Source organism: Dermacentor albipictus, chromosome 9, assembly GCF_038994185.2.
Source record: "Dermacentor albipictus isolate Rhodes 1998 colony chromosome 9, USDA_Dalb.pri_finalv2, whole genome shotgun sequence".
In the NCBI taxonomy this organism is placed as follows: Eukaryota; Metazoa; Arthropoda; class Arachnida; order Ixodida; family Ixodidae; genus Dermacentor; species Dermacentor albipictus.
In genome coordinates this window covers 57846061-57872952 of record NC_091829.1, presented here as the reverse complement: position 1 = coordinate 57872952, position 26892 = coordinate 57846061, and the positions used below count along the sequence as shown (strand labels likewise).

General features: G+C 51.6%; 1 protein-coding gene across 3 annotated transcripts in view; it reads right to left on the bottom strand.

Moving 5' to 3' along the window:
- The window catches only part of LOC135921837 (uncharacterized), a 56680-nt gene extending 38034 nt beyond the window's left edge, over window positions 1–18646 (bottom strand). The window contains exons 1-4 of one of the 3 annotated variants that reach the window (XR_011508688.1): window positions 18501–18646; window positions 17360–17481; window positions 16681–16756; window positions 13900–13939 (exon numbers count right to left, since the gene is read on the bottom strand). The gene's annotated coding sequence lies outside the window, so the exon portion shown is untranslated. The remainder of the gene's footprint in view (window positions 1–13899; window positions 13940–16680; window positions 16757–17359; window positions 17482–18500) is intronic. The other 2 variants (XR_011508686.1, XR_011508687.1) reach the window with 2 other exon arrangements.
- Between the last annotated feature and the right edge of the window lie 8246 nt (window positions 18647–26892).

Sequence of the window (26892 nt, the reverse complement as noted above, 5' to 3'; positions counted from 1 at the left end):
ACTGAATTCTTTGAAAAGCGCAAAACCGATGCATAAATCACTCTCCCTGCAAATGTACGTATACTGACACTAAGTTGCCTAACTGATAAACTTGCCCAAATTCCTTCTCCCAGAAATAAAACTCAGCCTATACTCCACATGGAAGCTCAGGCACTCCTGCTCACACAATTCTCGGAAAGGCTACACTAAACGCTAACTTCATTATTCCTGCAACTGCACGAATACTGCCACTAAATTCTGCAATTAGAAAACGAATTTGATCAACTTATTTATAGCGGTCAAAACGCCAACCTATACACAATACGTCACCACATTCATATTGACTGAATTTTCTGAAAAGCTCAAATTCCGCACAAACATCACTCTCCCTGGAAAGGTACGTGTAGTGACACTAACTTGCCTAATTGATGAACAAATTTAAAAATTACTTTTCGTAGAAAAAATATCACCCCATAGCACCCTCAGTAGCTCAGCTAACTCCTGTTCACTCAATTATCTGAAAGGCTTAAACTGGACGCTTCCATTACTACTCCTGCAACTACATGAACACTGGCACTAACCTATATGATTAGTAAACGAAATTGCTCAACTTATAGCGCAAAATACGCCAGACTGCAGACCATTAGTACATCACCACATTCCTACTGACGGAATTGTCTGCAAAACTCAATTTCCGCGCATACATCACTCTCCCAGGAAAGGTACGTATACTGACATTAACTTGCCTAGTGGATAAACGAATGTGCCTAAATTACTGTTCGAAGAAACATAATCTGCCTAGAGCACCCTTAGAAGCTCACCATATTCCTACCCACTCAATTCTCTCAAGGGCTTAAACTGGACGCTTACTTCATTACTCCTGAGATTGCAGAAATACTGCCACTAGCTTATATGATTCTAAAACGAATTTCTTCAAATCAGTTATAGAGGGGAGAACGCCAGCCCGTAGACAGTCAGTACCTCACAGCATTCCTATTGACTGCATTACTCTGACACGCTCAAATTCGACGCATACATCACTCTTCCTGCTAATGTACGTGTACAGACACGAACTTGCCTAATTGATAAACGAATTTTCTAAAGTTACTTATCGCAGAAAAAAATGAGCCTATTACCCCCTTCGGAGCTAAGGGATACGCCTGTTCAATCAATTCCCTGAAAGGCTCAAACTTGATGCTTACTTCTTTCATCCTGCAATTGCACGAATAGTGCCACTAACATATATGATTAGTAAACGAATTTGCTCAAGCAGGTTATAACAGGGAGAACGCCAGCCTTTAGACATTTAGTATGTCACAGCATTCCTATTGACTGAATTCCCTAAGGAAGCTCAAATTCCGCGCATCCATCACTCTCGCTGCAAATGTAAGTATACTGACACCAACTTGCGTAATGGATAAACAAATTTGCCCAAAAAACTTGTCGCAGAAAAATATCAGCCTACAGCCCCCTCAGATGCTCGGATACACATGTTCGCTCAATTCTCAGAAAGGCTAAACTGGACGCTAACTGAATTAGTCCTGCAATTGCACGAATACTGCCCCTAACTTATCTGATTAGTGAGCCGATTTCCTAAAGTAGGTTATAGCGGCAAAAATGCCAGCCTGTAGACAATTAGTACCTCACCGCATTCCTATGATCTGAATTCTCTTAAAAGACTAAATTCCAGGCATACATCACTCTCGCTGCAAATGTACGTTGTGGGCTCACAGTACGTCTCCGCGCACGGCGTCGCCAAGTGGCCCCCGAGAAGTGGAGCCTCACGACGCGGCACGACGACGCACGGCGATAGACCCACCGCAGGTTCGAGCACCGAGCCGAAAGACCTGGCCGGCTCTGGCCGTACGCATGGGCGCTCTCCCAGGAACACACGGCGTCCAGGACATAAGGCGTTTATTGATCACCAATGGCCAACATGTACCAGACTGCACCCAAACACACGGAGTACACTCGGCGCCCGCGGTTCCCGATGGCGAGGAAGGCGGGTTACATGCCGCGTCGAACAATGGTTTACGCGCGCGGGCCGAAATGCGTTCGCAAACGCTACCTAGCGCTTCCCGTCACCGACAATGGTCTGCGACGGTTCGGACACGCAAAATGTGACGCACTGAGCGCCTGCGACTACCGCAAGGGCGGAACGCAAAGCCACTCAGCAAGTCACACTTAGGGCACATTCACACCGAAAGCGGAGCGGCTAAGCGGCCAAGCGGATTTTCAACGCGGCGAGGCGGTGAGCGCGCGCGCCTGTTCAGACCGGACGGCTTGCCTGGCGGCCCGCGTGGCTGCGAGGGCGGAGCATCCGGCGTTTTCGTGGCACATGTGTCGCCATCTCTTGACACCAGTCGCCCGTCCTCGGCGCGCGCGCGCGAGCGTCGTCACCGCACCACCGTCGTCTGGACAACCGCTCGCGCTTGCTAACCACTTGTGAAGCAGCTCGGACGAAGAAGACGAAATAGTTGGCATTCTACTCGCCGCCACTTCAGGAGCTTTTCAAGACGAGCAGCAGAAAGCTCGAAGACCGCCCGCCAACACCGCTGGTGGGTCCGCCCCGCCTTGCAAGAACGAGAGCGAATTGGTCATGCCAGTGCTTTGATGCTTGTATTCAGTGCCCTTGAGTACGTCGTGTCTCTTGTCACATAGCATCGCGCAACAAGGTGTCGATCAAAAGTGCAGCGCAAAATTCAGCTGTCTCGGTGGATGCCTTTTGAGTCGGCTTGTCTCCTCGAGCCCTGGTTGGCGGCGGGAAAGCGGGAAGCTCCGGCGGGGCGGAAAAAATCGGTCCGAGAGCGATCGGGCTGCCCGCCGCGTTTTCCGCCTGCTTTGCCCGCTCGGCGAGGAGGTTTTCGCCGCTTTCCGCTTTCCGCCTGCCCGCTTTGCCCGCCCCGCCTTCGGTGTGAATGCGCCATTACGCAAGCTAACAAAGCACGTGAACGTCCCCAGGCCGGGGCGTTGGGGACACAAATAGCTGGTCGTTCACGTACCTTGCAGCTTGCCTCTCGTGACCGGCGCTTGTCCCTGTCGCAGCCCGACTCCCCCGCGCACCGCGATCGTCCCCAGTCGGGGCTTCTTCCCTACGTCACGCCCCACGACCCAATCGCAGGGCCGCGTAGCATGACGTCGCGGGACGCGGCCGCGGCGCCCGGGGAAAACGGCGCGCGGGTCGAGGGGCAGGGAAATGAGGGGAGAGGTTTTCCTCGCAATGGCGAATAAGTCCGGAGCCTTAGGCACAGCAACGACTGCGCCCCGGTAGACCGAAGGAACTCCCACATCCGTCTCCCCTTAAATGTCCCTACCAGCTGAGAAATAAGCCGGCGGCATGTAACACAAAGGAAAAGTCCCCTGTATCAGCCAGCACTAGATATTGCAAGGACGGCTAACGTCCTGCCTCCGTTCCAGCCCTTAAACACCTATTAAAGAAAACGAGAACAATGTAATCAGGGCAGATACACTAATAGCATAGATATTTAACACGTACAGCAAACCCAGTGAAAATCGCGCACAACCATATAACTCAAAGGAAAAACTGTACAGCACACTGCCCCAGAATACCCCCAGAATAAATGTAATATCTGCTACACGAACACACACACACACGCACAGAGACACACACTCGCAAATAAACACTAAAAAAAAAGTTAAAGAACCCCAGGCAGGTGGGCGCCGTCCGCGGCTGCGTCCGTTAGAGTCAGCGTGTGCCCCTAATGAGGATAGGGCACTGGGTGCTGGCACCTCTCCACTCTGCGCTGCGCGGGCCATGCCTTCACCGAATGGGGACGTATCAGAGGGGTGCCGATACACCCTCCTGGCACGTCCAGGTGGCCACACTCCGTGCTTTTGGACTGGTCTCCGTAGCTGTGGCAGGCGGGACAGTCGTTGGAGCAGGGAGTTTCCTTGTGGCTGGAGCGCCTGGCTGTGCCACCCAGCGCCGGCGTCGGCTGCGGCGGCGGCTCCTAGGGGCGACAAGGGCAGACGGCTTGTCCATCTTGAGCACGAGTGCGCTGCAACTCGAAGCTACCGACGAAGGCGACTGTCGAGACAGAATGACAGCGGGAAGTCAGTTCCGGGCACCGGCAGCAGCAGTGCCAGCAGGAGTAGTAAATGCTGACGCCAGTCGTTTTCAAGACAACGAGGAGCAGAGATGGGGGGCACAGGATGGAGGGTCGCGAAGCCAGCTGGACATGGTTTTCGTCCCCTTTTGCACGCGCACACACGAGGCACCCGCGACACGTGCCCTTAGGGCTTGCAACGGAGTCGGGCGCAGGCAACACCAATGTCTGAGGCGAGAGGGGTAGCAGCGATGGTGAAAGCCAGCTGGACGTGGTTTTCGTCCCCTTTTGCACGCGCACACACGAGGCACCCGCGACACGTGCCCTTAGGGCTTGCAACGGATTCGGGCGCAGGCAACACCAATGTCTGAGGCGTCCAATGTCTCAAACCTTCCCCTCATCTGACGCTCCCGTGGTCGCACGCCCCCGCTTTCCGGACACTTACGCGGCGAGTCTCAAAGACGAGACAACAAAAGAATGAGGGCACCAAGCGCCCCTCTACAGCTACGTACAATGGCGATGCGGGGTAAGAAGCGGGGCACTTTGAAAACAAGGCTATGCACACGAGGAAGGCTAAACCTATTATTCAAGCAAGAAGAAATACAAGCACTGAACAAACGGGCAAACTTTTTGACATCTAGTTAGGGCGGGCTGGAACCGTGGCGCGCTGGCCTCTGTGCGGGAAATCCCGAGAGGAAAGAAACACTCGCTCGCAGAGGCAGAAAGCAAGAGTAACGCGTTTCTTTTACCAGAAAGGTCTGGCAACGCGAGGGCGAATTCACAATGGTGGTCGTCGCCTGAGGGGGTATCGATGCGACGGCCGAAAGCGGTCGGAAACACCGGACGTGCTCTGTTCCCCGGAACACCCGAGATCGCTGGGCTCCGGCGCCGGCTCGACTGGCCTGCAGTGGTAGGCTTTCAAGTCGGCAATGTGAACGCGGCCCCTGGTTCTCCCCGTCTGAGGATCCGTCAGCTCATACACAAGTGGTGAAAGTCGTTTCTCCACTCGGTAAGGCCCCAGCCATTTAGGAGCCAACGCTGCGGAAAACCCTTTGCTGGCGTCACTAAGAGCGTGGTTGCGTTTAAGCACCAAGTCACCGACCTGAAAGCAGACGTCGCGATGACTCTTGTCATACTGAGCTTTCTGCTGGGCTCGGGCGGCTCCCAAGCTGTCCCTTGCTCTAGAGAAAGCGCGGGCAAGCCGGGAGCGAAGCTGCGCTGCGTACGAGGAAAGGTCCCCTGGCGCATTCTCAACCCCTGCTCGGCGCTGCGTAACAATGGTTAGCGGATTCGCCAGTTCACGGCCAAAAATGAGGAAAGCGGGGGAGAAACTTGTTGAGCGGTTTTGCGCCGTCCGAATGGCGAACGCGAGTTCGTTCACGTGGTCTGCCCAATCCTTCTGGCTCCTGGCAAAGGCCGTGAGCATCGACTTCACAGTACGATTAAAGCGTTCCGTGAGGTTGGCCTGGGGGTGGTAGGGCGATGTGAGGCGATGCTCGATCTGAAGGGATGTACACGTCTCACGAAACACCCGAGAAGTGAAGTAAGACGCATTGTCAGTAATCAAACGCTCCGGAAATCCAAAGCGTGTGAAAACTTCCATTAGCTTATCCAACACTGCCCGAGCCGTCACCTTGCGGAGCGGAAATAGCTCCACCCACTTTGTAAAGTGATCGACCACTTCCAAAAGGTGCTGAAAGCCCTGTTTACTCTTTGGAAAAGGCCCAGTTAAGTCGCAGGCAGCAAACTGCCAAGGCCGCTGACTGTCAATCGGCTTCATTAAACCCGGCGGACGGCCACCGCGAGATTTCACCGCCTGACAGACGTGACAAGTCCGGCAATAACGGAAAACGTCGCGCTTCATACCGGGCCAGGTGACAGTGTGGCTGAGTCTTGCAAAGACCTTAGAGCCACTGAGGTGTCCAGCCAGCGGTTCATGATGAGCGTAGTACAAAAGTGCGCGCCTCAGACTTTTCGGAATCACCACCTTAAACGGGTTAATTGATTCATCCTCGGTAGCGATATATCTAAGCACGAGCCCATCGTGGTCCAGCAGGTAGGAATCTTCGGAAGTACCAGCAATAAAAGCTGGCCCGGGTACTTCTGCGCTCGTTGCAACACCAGCAACGTTACGGCGCTCCGTTTCCGCTACTCTACCAGCAATTTCCTTGCAAAATGAATCCTCCTGCTGGGCCTTTCGGAGCTCTTCTCGGCTGAAAATAATCGCGGTCCCTCCAGAGTGAGAGCCGGTTCCATTACTTCCTTTTGGAGATACTGCAAAGGCCTCGTTCTCCGGTGTCGTGGTACGCGGCTGTCTTTCTGCGGCTAACTCCTTCTGCACCCGTGCGAGAACATCATGCGCGGTGACATCGTGTTCATTAAAGGCACAGTCATGAACGGTTAAGTTACCACCAGTGCCGGTCGATCTATTCACAACGCTCCCCTTTGGCTCGTTTACAACTATTTCCCCCACTGATGGAGAACTCTCGTCACCGCCCGGCTGTACAACGCCGAAAACCTCTTTTACCGCAGTCTCCTCTATAGGTGGGGACCCGAAGACGGTCTCCCTCTCTTCCTCGGCCACTTCACCGCTCGCACAGGCGGGCGTGTCGGCGGCTTCCGTCTTTCGCCGCTCGCCTCCGGCATCAGCCGGGTGGGGAAGCGGCGCACGCGAAAGCGCGTCTGCGACGACGTTCGTGCTCCCCTTTCGGTACTGCACCGAAATGTCGTAGTGCTGTATTAGAAGTGCCCAACGTGCCAGCCGACCCGCAGGTTCTCGAAGCCTCATGAGCCAGCTGAGCGCGCTGTGATCCGTCTGCACGACGAACTTCGTGCCGTCTAAATAGACGTCAAATCTCCTCAGTGCAAACACAATCGCTAAGCACTCTTTTTCCGTCACGGAGTAGTTCTTCTCCGCAGGGAGCAGCGCCCGACTAGCAAAAGCCAGAGGGTGCAGGACACCATCGAATTCCTGAAGGAGGACCGCCCCCAATCCCAAATCGCTCGCGTCCGTCTGAACGACGAATTTCTTGGTCAGGTCAGGCAATCTGAGGCGAGCTGTCTCGGCGATGGCTCGGGACAAGCCGCGGAATGCCTGCTCCTGCTCCGGTTCCCAACGCCACTCCACAGACTTCCCCAACAACTTTGTCAGCGGTGCCTGGAGTTTCGCACAAGATGGAATAAATGACCGGTAGAAATTGGCCATTCCGAGGAAGCGGCGGAGGCCGCGTACATCTTTGGGGGCGGGAAAATCCAGGAGAGCCCGGAGCTTCTCCGAATTCGGCTCAATGGAGCCTCCTCCTAGGGTGAACCCCAGCAAGTGGACTCGAGTTTGCGCCACTTGTGCCTTTGCCGGATTTAGCGTCATGCCCGCTGACCTGATCCTCCCAAGTATGTCCCCAACGTGACGTATGTGCTCCTCAAACGTTTCGGAATAGATCACGATGTCGTCGAGGTAGCACATGGCATGGGACCATTTGGCATTGCCCAGAACCCGATCCATTAGCCTCTGAAATGTGGCTGGGGCGTTGCACAGACCAAACGGCATTCGCTCAAATTGAAACAGCCCACGATGGCACGTGAAGGCGGTCTTTGCTCTGTCCTCGGGTTCCACCTCTACTTGCAAGTAGCCCTTAGCAGCGTCCAGAGTCGTGAAATACTTCGCTGAACCTAGGCTGCCCACAATTGACTCGATGGTTGGCAACGGATAGGCATCTTTACGGGTAAGTGCGTTCAGTCGACGGTAATCAACGCAAAGGCGGAAACTACCATCCTTTTTTGGAACCAGGACGACAGGAGATGCCCAGGGGCTATCGGAACGCTTGATGACACCGGTCGCCAGCATCTCGTTAAGCACACCATCGATAGCCTGTCTCTTGGACAGGCTAACCGGCCTGGGGTTGCACTTCAAAGGACGCGTATCCCCAGTCTCGATCCTGTGGCGTACAAGGTCAGTGCAACCTGGGTCTTCTGTGAACAGGTCGTCATAGCTGAACAGAACTTCGGACATGTCAGATTTTTGTTTGAGCTCCAGCCCTACCGCACGGGCGATCAAAGGGTGGAACAAGCCACCTCGCGCAGGCACGTCTATCTGAGCGGTAGTGCACGCAGAATACTGCGCCAGAAAGGGCTCAACCCCCTTATCTAGCGCGCCGTGCGGGCCCGCCACTCGCTCCGCGGCGACACATGCCGCAGGGTCAGCGAAAAGCCTCAAAGGGGACAACGGTCCCACCCTATAGCCTCCGTTCGCAATGTCTACCACTATACGGGTCTTACGAAGAAAGTCACGACCCAGAATCACGGGAACACTCAAGCCAGGCAAATGAATGAAGCGATGGCGCCTCGTTCGACCATCCCAACGAACAGACAGCCTCGCTGCCCCGCCTACGGGAACGGAGCCGCTGGCTAGGTTAAAAGTTGCTCGGCATTCGCGCAAGTGAACAAAGCGCTGCTGCAAGAGGGTCAAAACATCGTCGCCAAACAAAGACGCACTGGCCCCTGTGTCGAGGAGCGCGGCAAATTCGCGACCAGCAATAGTGACAGTGACGAATGGGGCGAATGCATCCGCGGGAAAGCCCGCACGACACACGGAGGGAGCGACAATCACTTCGGTCGGACGTGCGTTCACGCCCGGCCCCCATCCCCGTTTCCCTGCTGGAGGGTGCGTCTGGGGCAGTAACGAGCAATGTGGCCCAGCTCACTGCACTCAAAACAGCGGGCTCCGCCGCGCGCATTCCTGCGGTTGAAAGCACTCGGCCCCGGTCGTCCTCCTCCGCCCGCTGCGCTGCCCTCAGGCCGTTCGGGACATGCGTCTTCCGCTGGGCGCGCGCTGCTGCGGATTGCTTGGCGTATTTGAGGGGGCGGATTGGGCCTTTGCTCCGCACTGGCCGCGCTCCGCGCGTATCCATGAGGATCCAAGGCGCGTTCGCTGATCCCCCAAGCTTGCCGGTTTTCAAAGCCCACCGCAAAGGTGGAATGCGCGGGCGATTGCTGTTGGCGTGAACGGAAAATAGTTCCCGTCCATGCACAGCGCGGCTCTAGCGCCTCGCTTGCGGGCGGTGGAGGGCGGTAGGCACGCATGGCCAGCAGGTCGCCTTGTATACGCTTGGCCTCGGCGGCCATGTCCTCCAGATCACGGAACCGACTTCCGCGCAGGTAGGCCGCAAAGGTTGGGTGAGCCTGCCTTATCACCCTCTCGACTCTCTCGTCGCTGGAGGCCGTCGGCTCCGCCATCTGGAACAGCTCCTCCATCGCTCGCACATACTCGAGGAGTGATTCGTCCGGGGCTTGTGTCCGCAACTCGAGCTCGCGCCGCATTCTACGATAGTAGTCGACAGGCAAAAATTCGTGGCGCAGAGCCGCCTTGAAATCTTCGAGCGTCGTTGCGCGGTGGCCGGAAAGCCTGTACCACTGTGCTGCTCGCTCTGTAAGAGCAACGGGCACAACACGAGCCAGCATTTCGCGGTCATCAAGCCCCACAGCTGCCTGATAGTGCGCCAAACTGTCAAGGAAGTCTGTGACACTAACCGCATCCGCGTACCCGCGATATGTGGGCACTGCCAGCTTAACCACCGGCCGCGAGTGCCTTGGCGACTCCAAGGAAGTCCGGAGGGCACTCGAAAGGGACTCAATTAGTCGCGTGGCTTCGCCAAGCAACGCCCTCGCGTCCGGTGCGCTCGTCTCATCAGGAGCGTCTGCAGGCGGGATTTGGGCAGGCTGGGGCACCTGCAACCCTCCCCTCATTTCGGTTAGCGGTACCTCGCTCAACCCTACGCGACTCGAGGCCACCTCGCCACCTCGCACAACGGTGCTCGCGGCAGGCGGTAACCCCCTACTCCCTCCGCGCTCGCCGTCGGTGGTGGAGGCCAAGCCGCGAAGCTCCTCAATGCGGGTGGGGTTCGCGGCAGTCTCCCCTCTTCCATGGCGGCAAGCTCATCGTTGCTTATCGCTGCATTGAGAGATCCACGCCCGTCGTGGAGCGGCGTGGACATATCACACGCATCTGGTAGGTTTGCGCCAACTAAGCTTTCACTCCGTGTTTCGTGCTCTGGGAGTTGAGCTGTGCCTCCACGCTCGACACCAGCATCGGCTGAGTAATCGAACAGGGCGACATTCGCGAGAGTCGTCAACAATGACGACTCCTTGAAGCTGGAAAACATGGCACGGCCGGCCGATCAAGCGGGTCTCCGGCTCGTCACGCACCGCAGCAATGCAAAGGCAGTTACTGCCCCACGTTGGGCGCCAAAATGTGGGCTCACAGTACGTCTCCGCGCACGGCGTCGCCAAGTGGCCCCCGAGAAGTGGAGCCTCACGACGCGGCACGACGACGCACGGCGATAGACCCACCGCAGGTTCGAGCACCGAGCCGAAAGACCTGGCCGGCTCTGGCCGTACGCATGGGCGCTCTCCCAGGAACACACGGCGTCCAGGACAGTTAAGGCGTTTATTGATCACCAATGGCCAACATGTACCAGACTGCACCCAAACACACGGAGTACACTCGGCGCCCGCGGTTCCCGATGGCGAGGAAGGCGGGTTACATGCCGCGTCGAACAATGGTTTACGCGCGCGGGCCGAAATGCGTTCGCAAACGCTACCTAGCGCTTCCCGTCACCGACAATGGTCTGCGACGGTTCGGACACGCAAAATGTGACGCACTGAGCGCCTGCGACTACCGCAAGGGCGGAACGCAAAGCCACTCAGCAAGTCACACTTACGCAAGCTAACAAAGCACGTGAACGTCCCCAGGCCGGGGCGTTGGGGACACAAATAGCTGGTCGTTCACGTACCTTGCAGCTTGCCTCTCGTGACCGGCGCTTGTCCCTGTCGCAGCCCGACTCCCCCGCGCACCGCGATCGTCCCCAGTCGGGGCTTCTTCCCTACGTCACGCCCCACGACCCAATCGCAGGGCCGCGTAGCATGACGTCGCGGGACGCGGCCGCGGCGCCCGGGGAAAACGGCGCGCGGGTCGAGGGGCAGGGAAATGAGGGGAGAGGTTTTCCTCGCAATGGCGTATAAGTCCGGAGCCTTAGGCACAGCAACGACTGCGCCCCGGTAGACCGAAGGAACTCCCACAACGTGTACTGACACTAACTTGCGTCACTGATAAAAGAATATGCCCAAAATTACTTTTCGAAGAAAAAAATCAGCCTTTTAGCCCCTTAGAAGATCAGCCTACTGCAGCACACTCAATTCCCTCAAAGGCTCAAACTGGACGCCTACATCACTATTCCTGCTTTTGCACGGATACTGCCACTGAATTATATAATTAGAAAACGAATTTGCTAAACTAATTTATAGCGGTAAACACGCTAGCCTATACACAGTTAGTACTTCACCACATTCCTGTTGACTGAATTCTGAGAAAGGCTCAAATTCCACGCATACATCACTTTCCTTGCAAATGTGTGTATGCTGACACTAATTTGCCTTAGTGATAAACCAACTTGCCCAATTTACTTTTCGCAGAAAAAACATCAGCCTATACTGAAGCAAGGTTTGAGTACGGGCTAGTTGGTATTCCATGGTATCAATCGTTACTTACAGGGCATACATAGACGAAGGACAAAAAAGGACGACGTAGACAAGCGCTGACTATCAACTAGGACAAAAGAAAAGTACATTTTTACCCACTTAAAAGGGTGCAAACTGAATGAGAAAGATTATATACAATCTGTAGCTATCTTCTATTGACACCGGTTCTTGCCTCTGTCGCACAGCATGATGATGTCGAGGTTGTTGTGGCGGCCTATGAGCGCACCCCTTCGCTTGCACCTTCGCCGCAGGTAAGTACGCCCCGTTAGTTTCACTGCAAAAGACACCACGCGGTAACACGGCCGAAGCAAACATAGCGTCATGGCACTGAGGATGCGTGTTGCATGCAAAAACGCGTGCACTATGGAGGCCCACGCGCTTCGCCGCAGTACGGTCTGCTGCTCCCAAATGGGGGGCTCCATGAGCAACATTAACGTAGTTCTTCTCCACAGTTTCTAGCCTTTTTCATCGGATTTTTCACCATCGGCAGGTTGGCCCGTTCGTGTTTTCGCGGCACCTTAGCCGGTACCGTGGAGCGTAGGCGGGCGACTTCGCGGAGTTTCTGTTCCAGCAGTTCCTCGAGTCTGACGCTGCCCGTCGGGCCTTGTTTGTCGACGACCACGTTCATGAAGACAAGATCACCGAACCGAGACCTGAAGCGAGTCATGATTTCTTGAGCTAGTTTTTCCTCCACGCCCTCGGCAGAGAGCAGCTTCTCGAAGCGTCGGTTTACTTCTGCCAGCGCCAGGTCGAGGTACAAAGCACTGCGACAGTGCAGCGGTGTGGCTTCTTCGTCGGCCATGCTGGCGCCCACTTCGAGCGCGGGCGATCCACGAAGGGTCACGTACGAACCACAACGCCAAATCGGAGGTATTTAGAACGACCTACTGAACTCCAGACAACGCCTCCTTTATAAAGATGCCACGCGGCAGGCATCTTTTGCCTAATTGATAAACAAATGCACTCAAATCACTTTTCGCAGAAAAAATATCACCCTACAGTGCCCTTAGAAGCTCAGGTAGCATCTGTTGATTCAATTCTCTGAAATGCTCGAACTGGAGCTGACTTCATCACTCCTGCAATTGCATGAATACTGCCACTAACCTATATGATTAGTAAACGAATTTGCTCAAGTTATGGTGTCAAACACCCCAGCCTGTAGACTGTTAGTGCCTCACCACATTCCTATCGACTGAATTTTCTGAGAAGCTCAAATTCGACGCATACATCGCTCTCGCTGCAAATGTAAGTATACTGACACTGACTTGAATAATTGATAAACGAATTTTCCCAAATTACTTTTCGCAGAAAAACAATATCACCCTATTGCCCTTAGAAGCTCAGGTAACTCCTGTTCACTCAATTCTCTGAAAGGCTCGAACTGGACGCTGACTGCAGTTCCCCTGCAAATGCACGTATCCTATCACTAAATCGCTAAAAAGGGCGTTGGCTTAATAAGCATAAGTGAAATTGGCCAGTGGCAAGTTTCAAACAGAGGACCCCTAGCACAACAGCTCTTTTTATTTAGCTGACGTTTACTTCCGTTCATACAGCCACTACATCTATGGTTCGTATACTTCGTGTAATATTTTTAAATCGCATTCCTTGCTTTGTTCGCCCTTTTTCTTTATTCTTTATTGATACATTTTCCCGCTGAGCTTGAAGGCGTTACATTAGGGGCTGAATGAATGAATGGGTGAATGAAGCTTGAAAAAAAAGAGCTTCATTCACGCTACACGTTTGCCCAGACGTCTGACGCTTATGACAAAATTGTTATATTTTTTTTCAATGAACTTTTCATTCTGACTCAATGCACGTCTGCTATGTGATTTTTCCTCAAGCGATACTTGGCTGATTAAGTTCCAATTTACCCAGATTGCATTTTTTTTTCTGTGGTACCATAAAAGAGGTGGCATAATTGTCGATGCGCTAACGATAACCACTTATTAGTGTTTCTTTTTTACGCTTTATTACTAAGGGTTATAAGGAATGTTTGTTTACTTAAGTTTATTCAGCGTAAAATAATTTTTTTTACGTAATTACCTTTGTAGAGCGAAAGGCTATGGAAAGATCAAGACGCAAGAAGACACGTCTTCGATGCGCACACCTTGCTGGCCTAGCTAGTAGAGTCGGTCACCGTGCGACCGCCCACGCCTGTCCCGGTGACGATGCACGAAACGCCAGCATCGCCTTCGCTTTAGGGATGTGTGCCCGCCACGACCAGTTCGATCTCTTCCCGTTCGCTCACGGCACCGTTGAAAAAGGAGAGACATGGTACGAGTATGTGAGAAACACGGTGAAAGAAATGAGGACGCGATACCTTCGGGTTCTGTTCTTGACACCGTAACCGCAGCCATCACCTATTGAAAAAAGAAATATCTATAAGGACATTAGGACTCATTAGGTCGTCCGGCTCTTCTCGTTTGACTTAGTATATTCAGCTTGGCCCGAGTTGCTAAGGCATATAGACGAGCGGTCTCATTTGAGTTAGAAAGACATCGACACTTGTGGCGTTTGCCTCGACTATGACTGCGTCAGGTACAACCTAGTTATAAAAACGACAGGACAGCAAACCCCGTTTCTGCCGGCCACCGCTAGCATGCCTTCTCTTTTTTTGTCATCTTGCAAAAGCAGGCGTGTATTCTGTGGTGACCACTTATGGAGATAGTTTCGCGAGGTTTCGCGAGACTCGCCGCCGGACTCAATTATGTATACGGCCGGCACTGTTCTTTGCCTTGCGTGAAGATAGTCAGCTTGTCAAAGTGCCACAAAGTATCTCGGTCGCGTACAAAAAACAGGCGAACGCAAGCGAAACACACAAACACAGCGCCTAGGTCCGACAAATGAATAATTCCGTAAAAAGCAAAAATAATTTGTCTCATCAGTGCGAAAGGCCACGTCCGATTGGTACACGCTGGGCGCGAGGGGCACCCCACAAGGGGCGGTGCTCTCCCCGCTATTATTCAATCTAGCATTGAAAGGGCTCTCGGACCGGCTGACGAGAGTGACTAACGTCAATCACGCCCTGTACGCAGACGATATTACGGTGTGGTGCCCGGGATGGTCCGACGCAGAAGTCGAGCGGGCTCTTCAAGAGGCGCTGGACACAACGGAAGAGTACCTGAAGGAAACGGGACTCCGTCTGTCACCCAGCAAATCGGAACTGTTGCTCTACAGGACCTCGAAACAAGGCATGAGGAATTTGACGCCGATGGATCAAATACCAATGAAATTACACACGAGTGACGGCCACCCGATCCCCAGAGTGGACACTATAAGGATCCTGGGGCTGCTAATTGAGGCTAAAGGCGGTAACACGCAAACGGTCATGAGACTCACGTCCAAAACGGAGAACATGCTCCGGCTGATCCTCAGGGTGACCAACCGCAGGGGAGGGCTCAGCGAGAGCAATCTCATCAGACTTTACCACGCCTTCCACATGAGTCACGTAAATTACGTAGCCTCGGGGCTAAAATGGACCAAGAGAGACGCGGCCAAGATAGACAAACTGATGCGCAAGAGCATCAAGAGGGTTCTAGGTCTTCCGATCAGTACAAGCACGGAGCGGCTCGATCGGCTATGGGTCCACAATACGCTAGCAGAAATCATCGAAGCACAGACCAAGGCACAGGTCATGCGGCTGTCGACCACCAGGGCCGGCAGACGCATCCTAGAAGAAGCAGGTATAAATGCCGAGGCAGAGTGCAACGCACGCAGCATCGCGCTCAGCGCGGCGGGCAGGGGCACTTTCAAGGTAGAACCGCTTCCGAGAAACGTCCACCCGCAATACAACGAGGGGCGCCGAAAGGCGAGGGCCCTAGCACTGCTGAAATCGACCGCCAGCTGTCCGGGACTGGCGGCATTTGTAGACGCGGCCCAGTACGGGCGCAGCGACCGGTACGCGGCCGTCTCGATACGCTGGGATGGTACGATCATCAACGCAGCATCGGTCAAGGGGGTAACGTCCGAGGTGGCCGAACAGGTGGCAATAGCCATGGCATTGAGGGACCCCGAACGTCCATACGTATACACAGATTCGCGATCGGCGGCCAGAGCATTCGCCTCGGGCTCGATATCGCGCAAAGCGGCGGCCGTCCTCGGCAGTGAGGGAGCCGCGGGTCATCACATACTGAAATGGTTTCCAGCCCACATGGGGGCCGACGTGCACCCCGACGTTCCCAACGCCAACGAGCTGGCACACAGACGCGCGCGAGGACTCGCGCACCGCTGCGATCGTGGCGAGCGAAGCGGCGGGGAGGGAGGGGAGCACCGAGACCCGCTGCTCACCTTCAACGAAATAACAACGCACTATCAGCTGTCGAGGAGGACCTTCCCACTCCCCCACGCTAAACTTACTAGACCACAGTCATCTACATTCGGAATGTTGCAAACAAGGTCGTTCTCCTCGAGAGGCAGAATGAGCCTTTATTCACCGGACGTGGAGCCCCAATGTTCGGATTGCGGCGAATCGTACTGCTCGCTATCGCACATGCTTTGGCAATGCTCCGCGTTAATCGGCACCGTGTTCAGCAAAGAAGAAGACTGGATGGACGCCCTGCGAAGCGACGACCACCAGACCCAGCTCCGGGCCGTCCAGAGGGCTCACGAAAGGGCGGAGGCTCACGGGCTTCCCGTCCCAACGTGGGTGCGGCCCGCGACCCCTGCCGACCACTAGACCAAGAGTGGGTGGGAAGGGGTTCCTCAGGACCCAATAAAGTTCTTTCCTCCTCTCCCTCTCGCGCTAAGTAACAGGAAGCAACGAACGGCAAAATCGCAGCCAACATTAAAGCAAAGAGCGATATCAGTGCAGGCTACGTCACCTACTACAGCGACAAAGGCAACGTTTAAGCAGGAGTAAATGACAGAAGTTACACAGCGTGAAAGGAACAAATTTGTTTTTTTCAAAACGTCGACATCAATTTTGGTGGAATGCTGCACTGGACTGACAGCTGTTTGGATTTCGCCTAACGGTTGACAACCTGCTTCAAGAGTACGAAAAAGCATTTTACAAAAAAAAAGAAGAGTGTAGGGTATTGAGCGTAGCTGCTACACGAAATGTCGATTGCACTGAATTTAAAAAAAACGCAAGAATTCTTCTCACCTAGTCTGCAGGGAAACATAACTTGGCCCGGCTTTCCGTAAGTCTCTCCGTTCCAAAGCCGAGGCACCGGAATGTCCTACAAAAAACGAGCAGGCCGCATTCTCTAACTGGGGTGCTTTTACAAAAGCGGCGTGAGTTGCGGCATGACGCCAGTAGCGTATGCTACGCACGAAAGCACGTGGGTGCTATCGCACGCGATCACACGCACCGGCATTTGGAAAAAATGGCAGCGAAGATCAATGCAAGCAATGGTATTGGTGCAGGCTACATCGCTCGCTGTAGCCACGAAAGCAACGTACAAACGCAGATACCTCTCCAAATTAGAATGGCTCGAAATAAACGATCACAAAGCCACTGCTTTGGACGACGTCAGCCTACCAACTCGGCCGACTTGCCCTGACGATGCAGGAATCCCGTACCTGTTAAACGGTTGATACCAGTAAGAAGTTTCACAATAATAATGCTGGTGGTGACAACGAAGTTTTTCTTCGCTTAGTAACAGTGGCACTTTGATTTGTTGTCCCAAACACTCCAGGACTGTCTGAGAAGCTGCGTACACAGGGCCACAGCAACATAAGAAATGGCTGCCATAATGGTCATCAGATGTATCGGTGCTTGTACTGTGAGCATAGATGGCGCATGCACGCTTGTATAGAATTTAATGAATTCATACTACGACCTGTGATAGTGGATCACTTCTATGCGCAGCCGCGTTGGGCGTACACTCGTTCCCGCCAGACCCCATGACGTCATGCGTATAATGTCTTCCAAACGATCAACAGAACGGACCAACTCGGCCGACTTGCCGTGACGATGCAGGAATACCGATAGAGAGAGAGGGGGGAAACAAATTAGCCACTTGCGAATCCTTAGCTTGCATGCGGCCTTTCGATTACCAGCAGAGCGAATGAAGTTGGGATTATCTTTTTGCTATACGTACAACTGTCATCTTTGAGAAAGGGACCACGATAGTGCGTTGCAAATGGCAATGTGGGTCACTTGTTGCGGTGCGCTACGGTGAGGTACGAAAAAAAAAAAAACGCTGTTCCGTATTTAGCTTGCACCCCCGTACATGGGTGATAATTGATGGTTCGTTATGCTTTTATTTTGGCAGTTCCTGTGTAATTATTTTTGAGCGTGCTTATTGATACCCAGGTGTGGTGCTTTGCGCTGTAAAACTGATAGAGCGCAACATGAAAGGAAGAAAAAAAGCCAGAAGAAACCTTTTGCGCGTTCTGCCTGCGTAAAGAGCACACTCCCGCGTTACCATTCTTGCCAATAGCTCGTCGCGTTTTGGACAAGCGTGAGTACAGAAAGAAGGTATATGTCGCGCAGCCATGGAAGGTGTCACAAACTTTTTTTAAGATTCTGTATACGATGAGTTAAGTCACCACGGCCGAGCTGCTTCTTGCAAAGTGCGTCACAACGTCAGGCGCGGCGAGCGTGCCTCAAAAGTATCCCGAAAAGGCAAAGAAATTAATTAAAATATTGTTGGGGCTCAGAGAAGGCATTACGAACTTGTCCCATTAAGATTCAGTATGCGCGAAACTGCGTCGCACATACGAGCTTGTTTTTAAGTGCGTCACAACACCGGGCGCGGCCACTGTGCTTCAAAGGTACCCCAAACAGTAACGGAACTAGTTATAATAACGTGGGACTCACAGAAAGCGTCGCAAACATTTTCCAGTACGAGTGATTAACTCAACTGTGCCAGGACGGCTGAGCTGTTTTTCGTTAACTGCGTCGCAAGTCTCCGTTCCGTGCCGTAAAAGCCTAAACTGCTTGAAATGCGTCGCAGCCTGTTCAAGAAAATTTCTCACCTTGCCGTAGCCCAATATTGCAGTGGTGCCGTGTCGAAGTGCAGAAGGAAGGCAAGAACGCGCGGGGAGCCGAAAAGACAGACGACGTCCAAAAGAGAGCGGTCGCTGAACAGGCGAACTTCACGCGCGCTGCCGGCCTCGCTGGCTTCGGCAGCGTGTCTGGCGCGTGACGTATGCATCGGCCCGTCGGGCTCGCCGATTGCGCCGATAGCTTGTTGCTAGGCGACGCAAGTAAGTCGCGAAGGTTCGTTTCTACACAAATGTGCATGCTAACGTTTTGACAGCGAGTGTCCGCGCTCATCGAGTGCGATTTGTTCACGTTTGCTTGTGCCCGCTGACACTATGCTTGTTAATTCAGTTAGCAAGCGAGTGTTTCCAAGTTCATACGGCCGTTAAAGATACTATCCTTACATCGTAAAGCCTTCTACTAATTTGCTATCGAAATCGATGCGTCGGCTTTCGGGCGAAGCTGCGACTTTTTTATTTATGCAGCAAACGAACAGCTGGAAAGCTAAAACCTCCAGCCACTATTTCTGGGAACTGGGGTTCGAATCCTCGCTGGTTGTTGCATAATTCTTACTCCTTTATTTATAAACTGCTGATAAACTTGAAACTGGAAAGTGGAAAACAGAAACAACTTTAGCATTGGTTCATTGAAGTGTAAGCTGGTAAATATTGCAGCATCTGCATTCGAAGCACACATTTCTAATGGCAAAGCATTATATAATGTGTGCGCCTTAATTCCGAGTGACCTAATAACCACATTTCTTTACACGCTACCATGTTGAACTACAAATGCGCGTTCAGCGCTCTTGTCAGGAGAAAGTATAGAGTTTGCGCCAATACCGCTTTGCGAATGTGTCAGAGTCATCAAGTGCTGCTAATTTCTTAGCGGGAGTAACAGCATGCCTGAGACTTCATTAATTACACCTGGGTAACATTAGTTTCTAGGTAAGTAACTTGTCATCACAATCTTTGTGTGACGTTTGTGACAACTGGTCGTTGCTTCTGTTTGGACTAATGAACTCATCCCAGCGTTGGAGCACGTGCTCAGCCATGGGCGAAACAGGCAAACCTCCACATTGAGTAAACGCTGTGACAAAGGGACCTGATTTGTTATATACTCCATTGAATGAAATCTCGTATCGCATCCATCCAATAAAGGGGAACGGGGGGGGGGGAGGTCCCCTTTATAATTTACGGCAGCGGCGTAACAACAAAAGCGATTTAAATTTGCGTCTGGCCATTTTTCATCTTGATAATTTTTATTCAGCAATTGTCCTCGGAAAGTGAGGTCTCCACAGATATAATAATTTTCAATGCGAAAGTTTCCCAAGAAAGAAAGCAGATAAATCGCTGTGAGGTACTACTGCATTTTGAAAGCGTGCTCTCTCCAGGCAGATACACAACGAGGCTAGCATATATGTACACGGCTGCAATTATAGATTTGTTATTATCATTCACATGTAAAATCTTCATGCGAAGATTTCATGGTGTTCGTCGGGTGGAAACCAGCCTGACCAGTTCTTTCTTTTTATTTCTTGTTCTACCATGGCCGCCACCATCAGAAAGTGTACCTTGTGGCGTTGGACTAGCACGTTTCGCTTTAATGCAAAGCCTATGCAAATGGGACGAATGCAATAGCAAGAACTATTCTCATTGACACCGTTTTACATAGCTCGCTCTCACCCTATAGGCGAGGATCATAAGCAGGCAGAAAACGGTAGACTGAGGGAAAAACAAATGCCGTCGTCGTCATCTGCGGAGGCGGTAGCAGCGGCAGCCTATTTTTACGTCCAATGCAGGACGGAAGCCTGTAACACCGATCTCCAAGTACCCTTGTCTTGCGCTAGCAGGTTCCACCTAGTGCCCGGAAATTTCCTAATTTCATCCCTCGCCGGCCCGTATTTTTCTGCCGTCATCGACTGAGCATCCCTTCCCTTGACACCTGTTCTGTGTTTCTAATGGGTCTCCGGTTATCTGCCCTATGCCTAACATGGCCTGCCGAGCCCTATTTCTTAATTTTAATGTAACCTAGAACATCGGTTTGCTCTCTTTTGCCCATTTGCTTTGAGATCCATTCAGTTCTCTTGCTGTCTCTTAACGTTATGCCTAGCATTTTCTTTTTTGTTTCATCGTCCGTTGCAATGTCTAAACTTGTTCTGAAGCCTCTTAGTTAAACTCCAAGACTCTGCCCCATATGTTAGTACTGGTAGATTGCAATCAGTGCACACTTTTCTTTTCAAAGGTAGCAGTGTTTCAGCGGTCATGACTTGGTAACGCCTGTCACATGCCCCTCAGCCCATTTTTACGTCCTACGAAAGGCAAATTTCGTAGCTTCTAAGAAGGATTGTTTTTTGACAGTGCTCTTGGTATAAGAAGTTGAAACTGCGCACACGTAACGAGGACTAGGGAGTTTCAGCGTGTCTTGTATTTCGGTATTCGCAACTTTCACGTATGGTGGCGCCGTCGTACGGCGGCGACCGGAAACAATCGAAAGATTATACTCGCCGCTGGCTGCCGCCCGTTCGGGTAGCGCATTGGCGTTGTGTGCGCTTTTCCTTCACTTTTGGTTGATGTTTTAACGCGTTCAAAGCTCCCGTGGGATCCTGAAGGACACTTAACATGCTCAGAATGAGCAAACACAGAAGTAACCGTATTTGCTGCGTGCAGCAACGGGTGCCGAGCGGTAGTTATGCGGTAGGTGATGTGAGCCTTCACTCATTCCCACCGGCTGCATCCATGAGGAAGAAATTGATTAATAAACTGCGGATTGGCAAAGCTGTCACAGAAGCGATGAAGGTTTGTAGTGCGCACTTCATGCCGGAGTACTTTTTCTGGAATACGACAGATGAGTGACGATTCCGAGCACTTGAAATCGCGAACAGACGCACCTCCACAAAGACGCAGGCATAGCTCTATATTACGTGCAGGGAAAGAAATAATGCGCAATCTTAACTCAAATGTGTTGTAGGATGATTGATGCTTGCATTCTTGCCACTCATACCTTTGCGGCTACGTTGGAGCGCAAACATTCTCCGTGAAGCCTTGTACCTGCTTCAAAATTTCTTGTTCTCGTTCATGCATTCGTGCTCTGCAACGCCGGCTTGACATTCCACCATTTTTCGAACAGAGAGATGAGTTTCTCATTTGTGCATCGAAGCAAAGTGACGCAGGCGTAGAGGGATTTGGAATTCATACCTCGTCTGCCACTTTGATGCGCGGCTGCAACGTGTGCACAGGCGCGCATGACTGCACTCGTAAGCTAACAAATCCTAGTCCAACAAACGTTAAACTACTGTGCCTAACAAATCCTAGTCCAACAAACGTTAAACTACTGTGCAGTGTTCGCGTCGCGAACCCTCAGTTGATCTTTGTGTATATTATGTTATAAAGATAACTGGAAGACTGAAGCGAGCATATTGCCGCGGACCGGTAAATATCGGCTATGTATCGCTTGATCTGTCTATAGGCCAGACGCGATAGTACTCACGCAGGCTGTAAAACTACTGCAAGACTGTAGCTTGCACAGCGCACATAAAGCGCAATAACTAAATTACAAGGGTGAACGGTTATCGTATTACCTCGCAAAAGTGTTCAGATATGTTATTTTTTGTTTACTTCTCGTGTTCAACATCTAGCTTTGTGAACACAGGCAGGTATAACTAGACAAGAAATTTTCCCACACAAAACGCTGCTTTAGGGCTGCCTCTTACGCCGTCGATGTAAAGGACTTCGGTCGCGCGACACAAGGAAGGTTTTTTTTCTCGACACGACGGCTTATTCAAGCGGTCTAAGTAACAGCTTGCAGAGAGCACCACGCCGTATAAAACTTCATGGTACCCGTTCAAAGAGGTCAAATGAATAGAATAGCAAATAAAAAGCACGGTCACTTCCTTAATAACGCCATCGCGGTAAAACTGAAACCACAGCTCGTGTGATTTGCTTCGAAGCCGCGAAGTTTGTATGCACAGGCCCTCAACAGTCACGGACGTCGACATGCTCGCTTTTATGCCGCAGCACACAAGATGACCAGCGTTTAGGACTTCCTCGCCTTCAAGCAGGCTTCGAATCCTGCGTTCTGCTCGCGTAATATGACCAAATACGCAGGCTAACGACAGCGGGCGTAAGAGACATTTCAACATGACGACGCGAAACATGTCACTGAGCAAGACGACCGCAGCACTGCACCGACTGCTCTAGTTCTTAATCTCTCGGACAGCAATGTTGGATTTAAGGTGGCGCCCCCTATAGGCCGTGAAAGTTGCGAATACGCAGCAAGCGGATTCGTCCGATTGGCGGGTCACGTGAGGCGTAAACGTGGCCGGGCGGATTGTGGCGCCACCTCGTGACGCAGAGCTGGACCACACAAACACACAGCTAATAACTGCAGTAATAATGAAGTGCGCTCTACGTCACTGCTGGTGCGAATTTAAGACAGCGGCGTAATCATGAACACAACTACGCCGCTGATGAATATTTCCGCCAGCAGCGAAGGTGAACGCAACTTCTAGCGAACATTTTTATTAAAACGAAGAACATATATATAGGTGATTGCAAAAACAGCAGCATAAGAACATGACAAGGTTTTTTTTTTTACCTTGTCATGTTCTTATGCTGCTATTCTAGCGAACAGCAACTGCTCACGCCATGCACGATCGTGAGATCACGATCGTCGACTCCTCGACGCTCTCGTCTCTGTCGTCTGCATGATCTCAGCATGCTCTGCATAGAACACTCCTGACGTCATACACAATGTGGCCTGTAACAGAGGAGGACGCAAGGTGGGGTGTTCGAGGCAATTAATTAAATGCATTTGTAAAACATCTGTGCAAAACTCAAACCTGCTGTTTTGAGGACATGGCGGAAGTGATCAGAGGAACGTGCCCAGCGAATTTCATTGACATCCGCTGACATCAAAATATCGCCGGAGTTGCCCTTTAAAGGCAGTGCGTGTTTCGGTTGAGAGTTCCCGCTCTGCCGTCGTTTCTATAGTGTGCATCTTTCAGGCCGCTTATTTTTTACGTGAACCTCACGGAACCTATTCCACATTGGGCATAAACATGCGTAGTCATATGTTTTCTGTAAAGTCGCCGTGACGAGGTATGACACAGATGTACGGGAGGTGATTACATAACTCGCCTGCTTATTCCACCAGCGAAAGGCGCGGGAGGCGCCACCAGCGAAGTTAAAGCGCCTATAGAGCGGTGTTCGAAAATTCGTTTCTCCATTCCTGCAGCCTATACAATGAGCAATGATGAAGGTGCCTAGGTTCTTTTTTTTTTCAGAAACGGTAAATGAGCGTAACGCCTTCGAAACTCTCTCTTCATAGACAATTTTGCATTCCACAGCCTCCAGAATAAGGGGGTTATTACAGGGACCCCAACCCATCACCTCAAGCAATAAATATATATTCGCTATCTCGTTCTCCGAAGCTCTATACCACAGGCCACAACGCCGCGACGACCTTGTTTCGTCGTCGCGGCCTCGTCTCTTCCTCCGGCTTGCTCGTGTCGGATGTTCCCAAAATAGTGCGACCTCTTCGGGGTGCGCTGGTAGATGCCGTCTTCGCAAAACGTGTGCGCGGGTATGTGGTCGTAGGCATCTCGATGGAGCGTCGCTTGCAGGGCCACGTTGAATGCCAACTGGGCCGCGTACGATCTGCGAGCGCGCCCCAACCATATCTTCAAAAAGAGCGAGAAGATTCGAGGTAACGAAGCAGCTGCGCGTTAGGTCATGTGGCTGCCTCATGAAGCCGATAGGCATTCAATTCAAGTAGAACACGCTGCCTTTGGAAAAAAAAAGGCTGTGTCAGTAACTGATCGAAAGCTAGTAATAGCTTGTCACCTGGTTGACTAGGAACCCCGCGATGCAAATGCGCCGGTAGTAGCCTTTACTTCACAAAAAAGCTTGTACGAAAGCCTATCAGTGGTACCAACCGTTTACCGAGGACATCCGGTTTTGATGGCACCGGCAGTAGTATTTATCACTCGAAGTTGGCACTATATCGGAAATTGACCGGTTATGCTAAGCATACGTCAGTTACTAACCCAAAGCTAGTATTGGCTTGTGACAAAGTTTACGAAGATATTAGCAACCATAGATAGCACTGGCGCCGGTAGTACCCTTTACTCCCCCCATAATTTGGTACATAAGAGTGGCGCAGGAAGTAACACTTTGCTAAGGACTCAGTTACCATAGCTTGTAACTGCAGCTTTAGTGCTATTTACCTCTCAAAAAAGGTACTGTAACGAAACTTGACGGCTTTTGCCAAGTGCATTAGGCTTTTAGGGTAGGATGAAATTTGCGTTAAATGCTGGACACTTAGCGCCAGACAATGAAATCTTCCTTACCTCAGTAAGGAAGCCTTCATTGCAGTGAGGCTACCTTATGTCACTCTGAAAGGTTCCTTACTGAGGCGCCCTCGGTGAAGGCTTCCTTGGTGCTTCCTTGGTACTTCCTCAGCATAAGAAGCCAAACAATGAAACCTTCCTTACCTCACTAAGGAAGCCTTCATTGGGGTAAGGCTACCTTATGTCACTCTGAAAGCTTCCTTACTGAGGGGCCCTCGGTGAAGGCTTCCTTGGTGCTTCCTCAGCATAAGGTAGCTCCAAAGCTACCTTCATGCGTCCTTACGCCGCTCCTGGCCCTGAACGAGCGCTTCACCTCACTGCTTAACCACGTGGCATTCGCTTGCGCATGCGCACTGTCGCCCACCTGCGGAGAAGCGCGAGCACGGTACGTCTTGCCAGGCATGTTCGTTTCAGTCACGCGTGCGGCATGAAAGCATTGCTAGGCGTTGCTAGGCGTTGCAAGACGCCGGCGTGCCAGCGTTGCTGGAGCACATCAAGTTTTGCACTGTAATGCGCAACTTTTTTTTAACTTTAGTAAACGAAACTAGAAGAAAGCGTCCACGCTTCTCTATATTAGCTATTCAATTTAAAGATTGTGCGACGATACAACATTTTTTAATAGAATAATGGTGTTCGCGGAAAGATTTGAAGAGATAATCTCGAACCCAGGCACGCGGCAACCGCTCCTTAGGTGAGGACGGGTGAAGGGAGCTTTCAGAGTACGCTTGCTTCCTCCATCGGTCCTTCGCTGTAAGGAGGCCTCACGTAAGGTTAGGAAGCGCTCGAAGGAAAGGAACTAGGGGTGTGCGAATATTCGGAATTTCGAATACGAATCGAATATTTTCCATATTCGAAGCGTATTCGATTCGAGAAATGCATGTTCGAAATTCACGAATATCCGAGGACGGCCGAATAACGGTGGAAACGGCGAATATTCGGATAGACTGCGAATAATTGAGCAATTAACCAATTGTATGCTTGCTCCGCATTCTCCTAAGAACATGTTTATTAACTGAGAACTTCGCATGATCCGCTCATTATCTTTATGCTCTGTTTCAGTCTATCTGCTTCAGGCATTTGAGACATGATCAGTTTCGGTTTCTTTTTCACCAAGCTTTATAATTCCAATTATTTTGGAATGCCCCATTGCCTTGAAGGTTGCAAAGGCAACTCAGGGTTGCCTTTGCAACCCTGAGTTGCCATTATCTGTATGCTCTGTTTCAGTCTATCTGCTTCAGGCATTTGAGACATGATCAATTTCGGTTTCTTTTTCACCAAGCTTTATAATTCCAATTATTTTTGGAATGCCCCATTGCCTTGAAGGTTGCAAAGGCAACTCAGGGTTTGCTAACATTGATTCAAAATATATCAAGGCTCTTTGTGCGGAGTGGCCAGCCTAGGCATGTTTCTTGACCCGCGCTTTATGGCCACAGTTCATCAGGCATCTGTTCAGATGATCTGGCTGAAAAACCTTGTGACAAGGGAGCTCCAGGAAGCCGTCGTGGAACACCGTGGGGACACCGCCGTGCCAGCGTCGACTTCGTGTCCACTGGTGGCATCGAGTGTATGGAATGCTTTTGACGATCTAGTGATGAACAAAGAGAAGACACATTTGGCATCTGCCCCTGAGGGGGAAGTTACAGACTACGCGCAAAAGCCTCTTCTGGAAAGGGGCATGAATCCTTGTGAGTGGTGGCAGTCCATTGGCCGCTTCAGGTACCCGCTTTTAAGTGCACTCGCCCGGAAGTACTTGGCGATCCCTGCCACTTCAGTTCCTAGTGAAAGAGTCTTTTCTACCGGTAGAAATGTGACAATGCATAGAGAGCGTTTACTTTCTGGCCATATTGAGCAGTTAATTTTCCTTCACGACAATCTGTAACGAGCGTTTTACCTGACTGAGGGCATTACCTGAGTCCATTATCTATAATTGAGTACCTCTTTAATTTGAAGCAACCTTGTAAAATGCAATGTTATTTTTAAAAGGGTAATAAAGCTATTGTTACCTCTCTTGCAATTTTTTAATACTACACATGTATTCG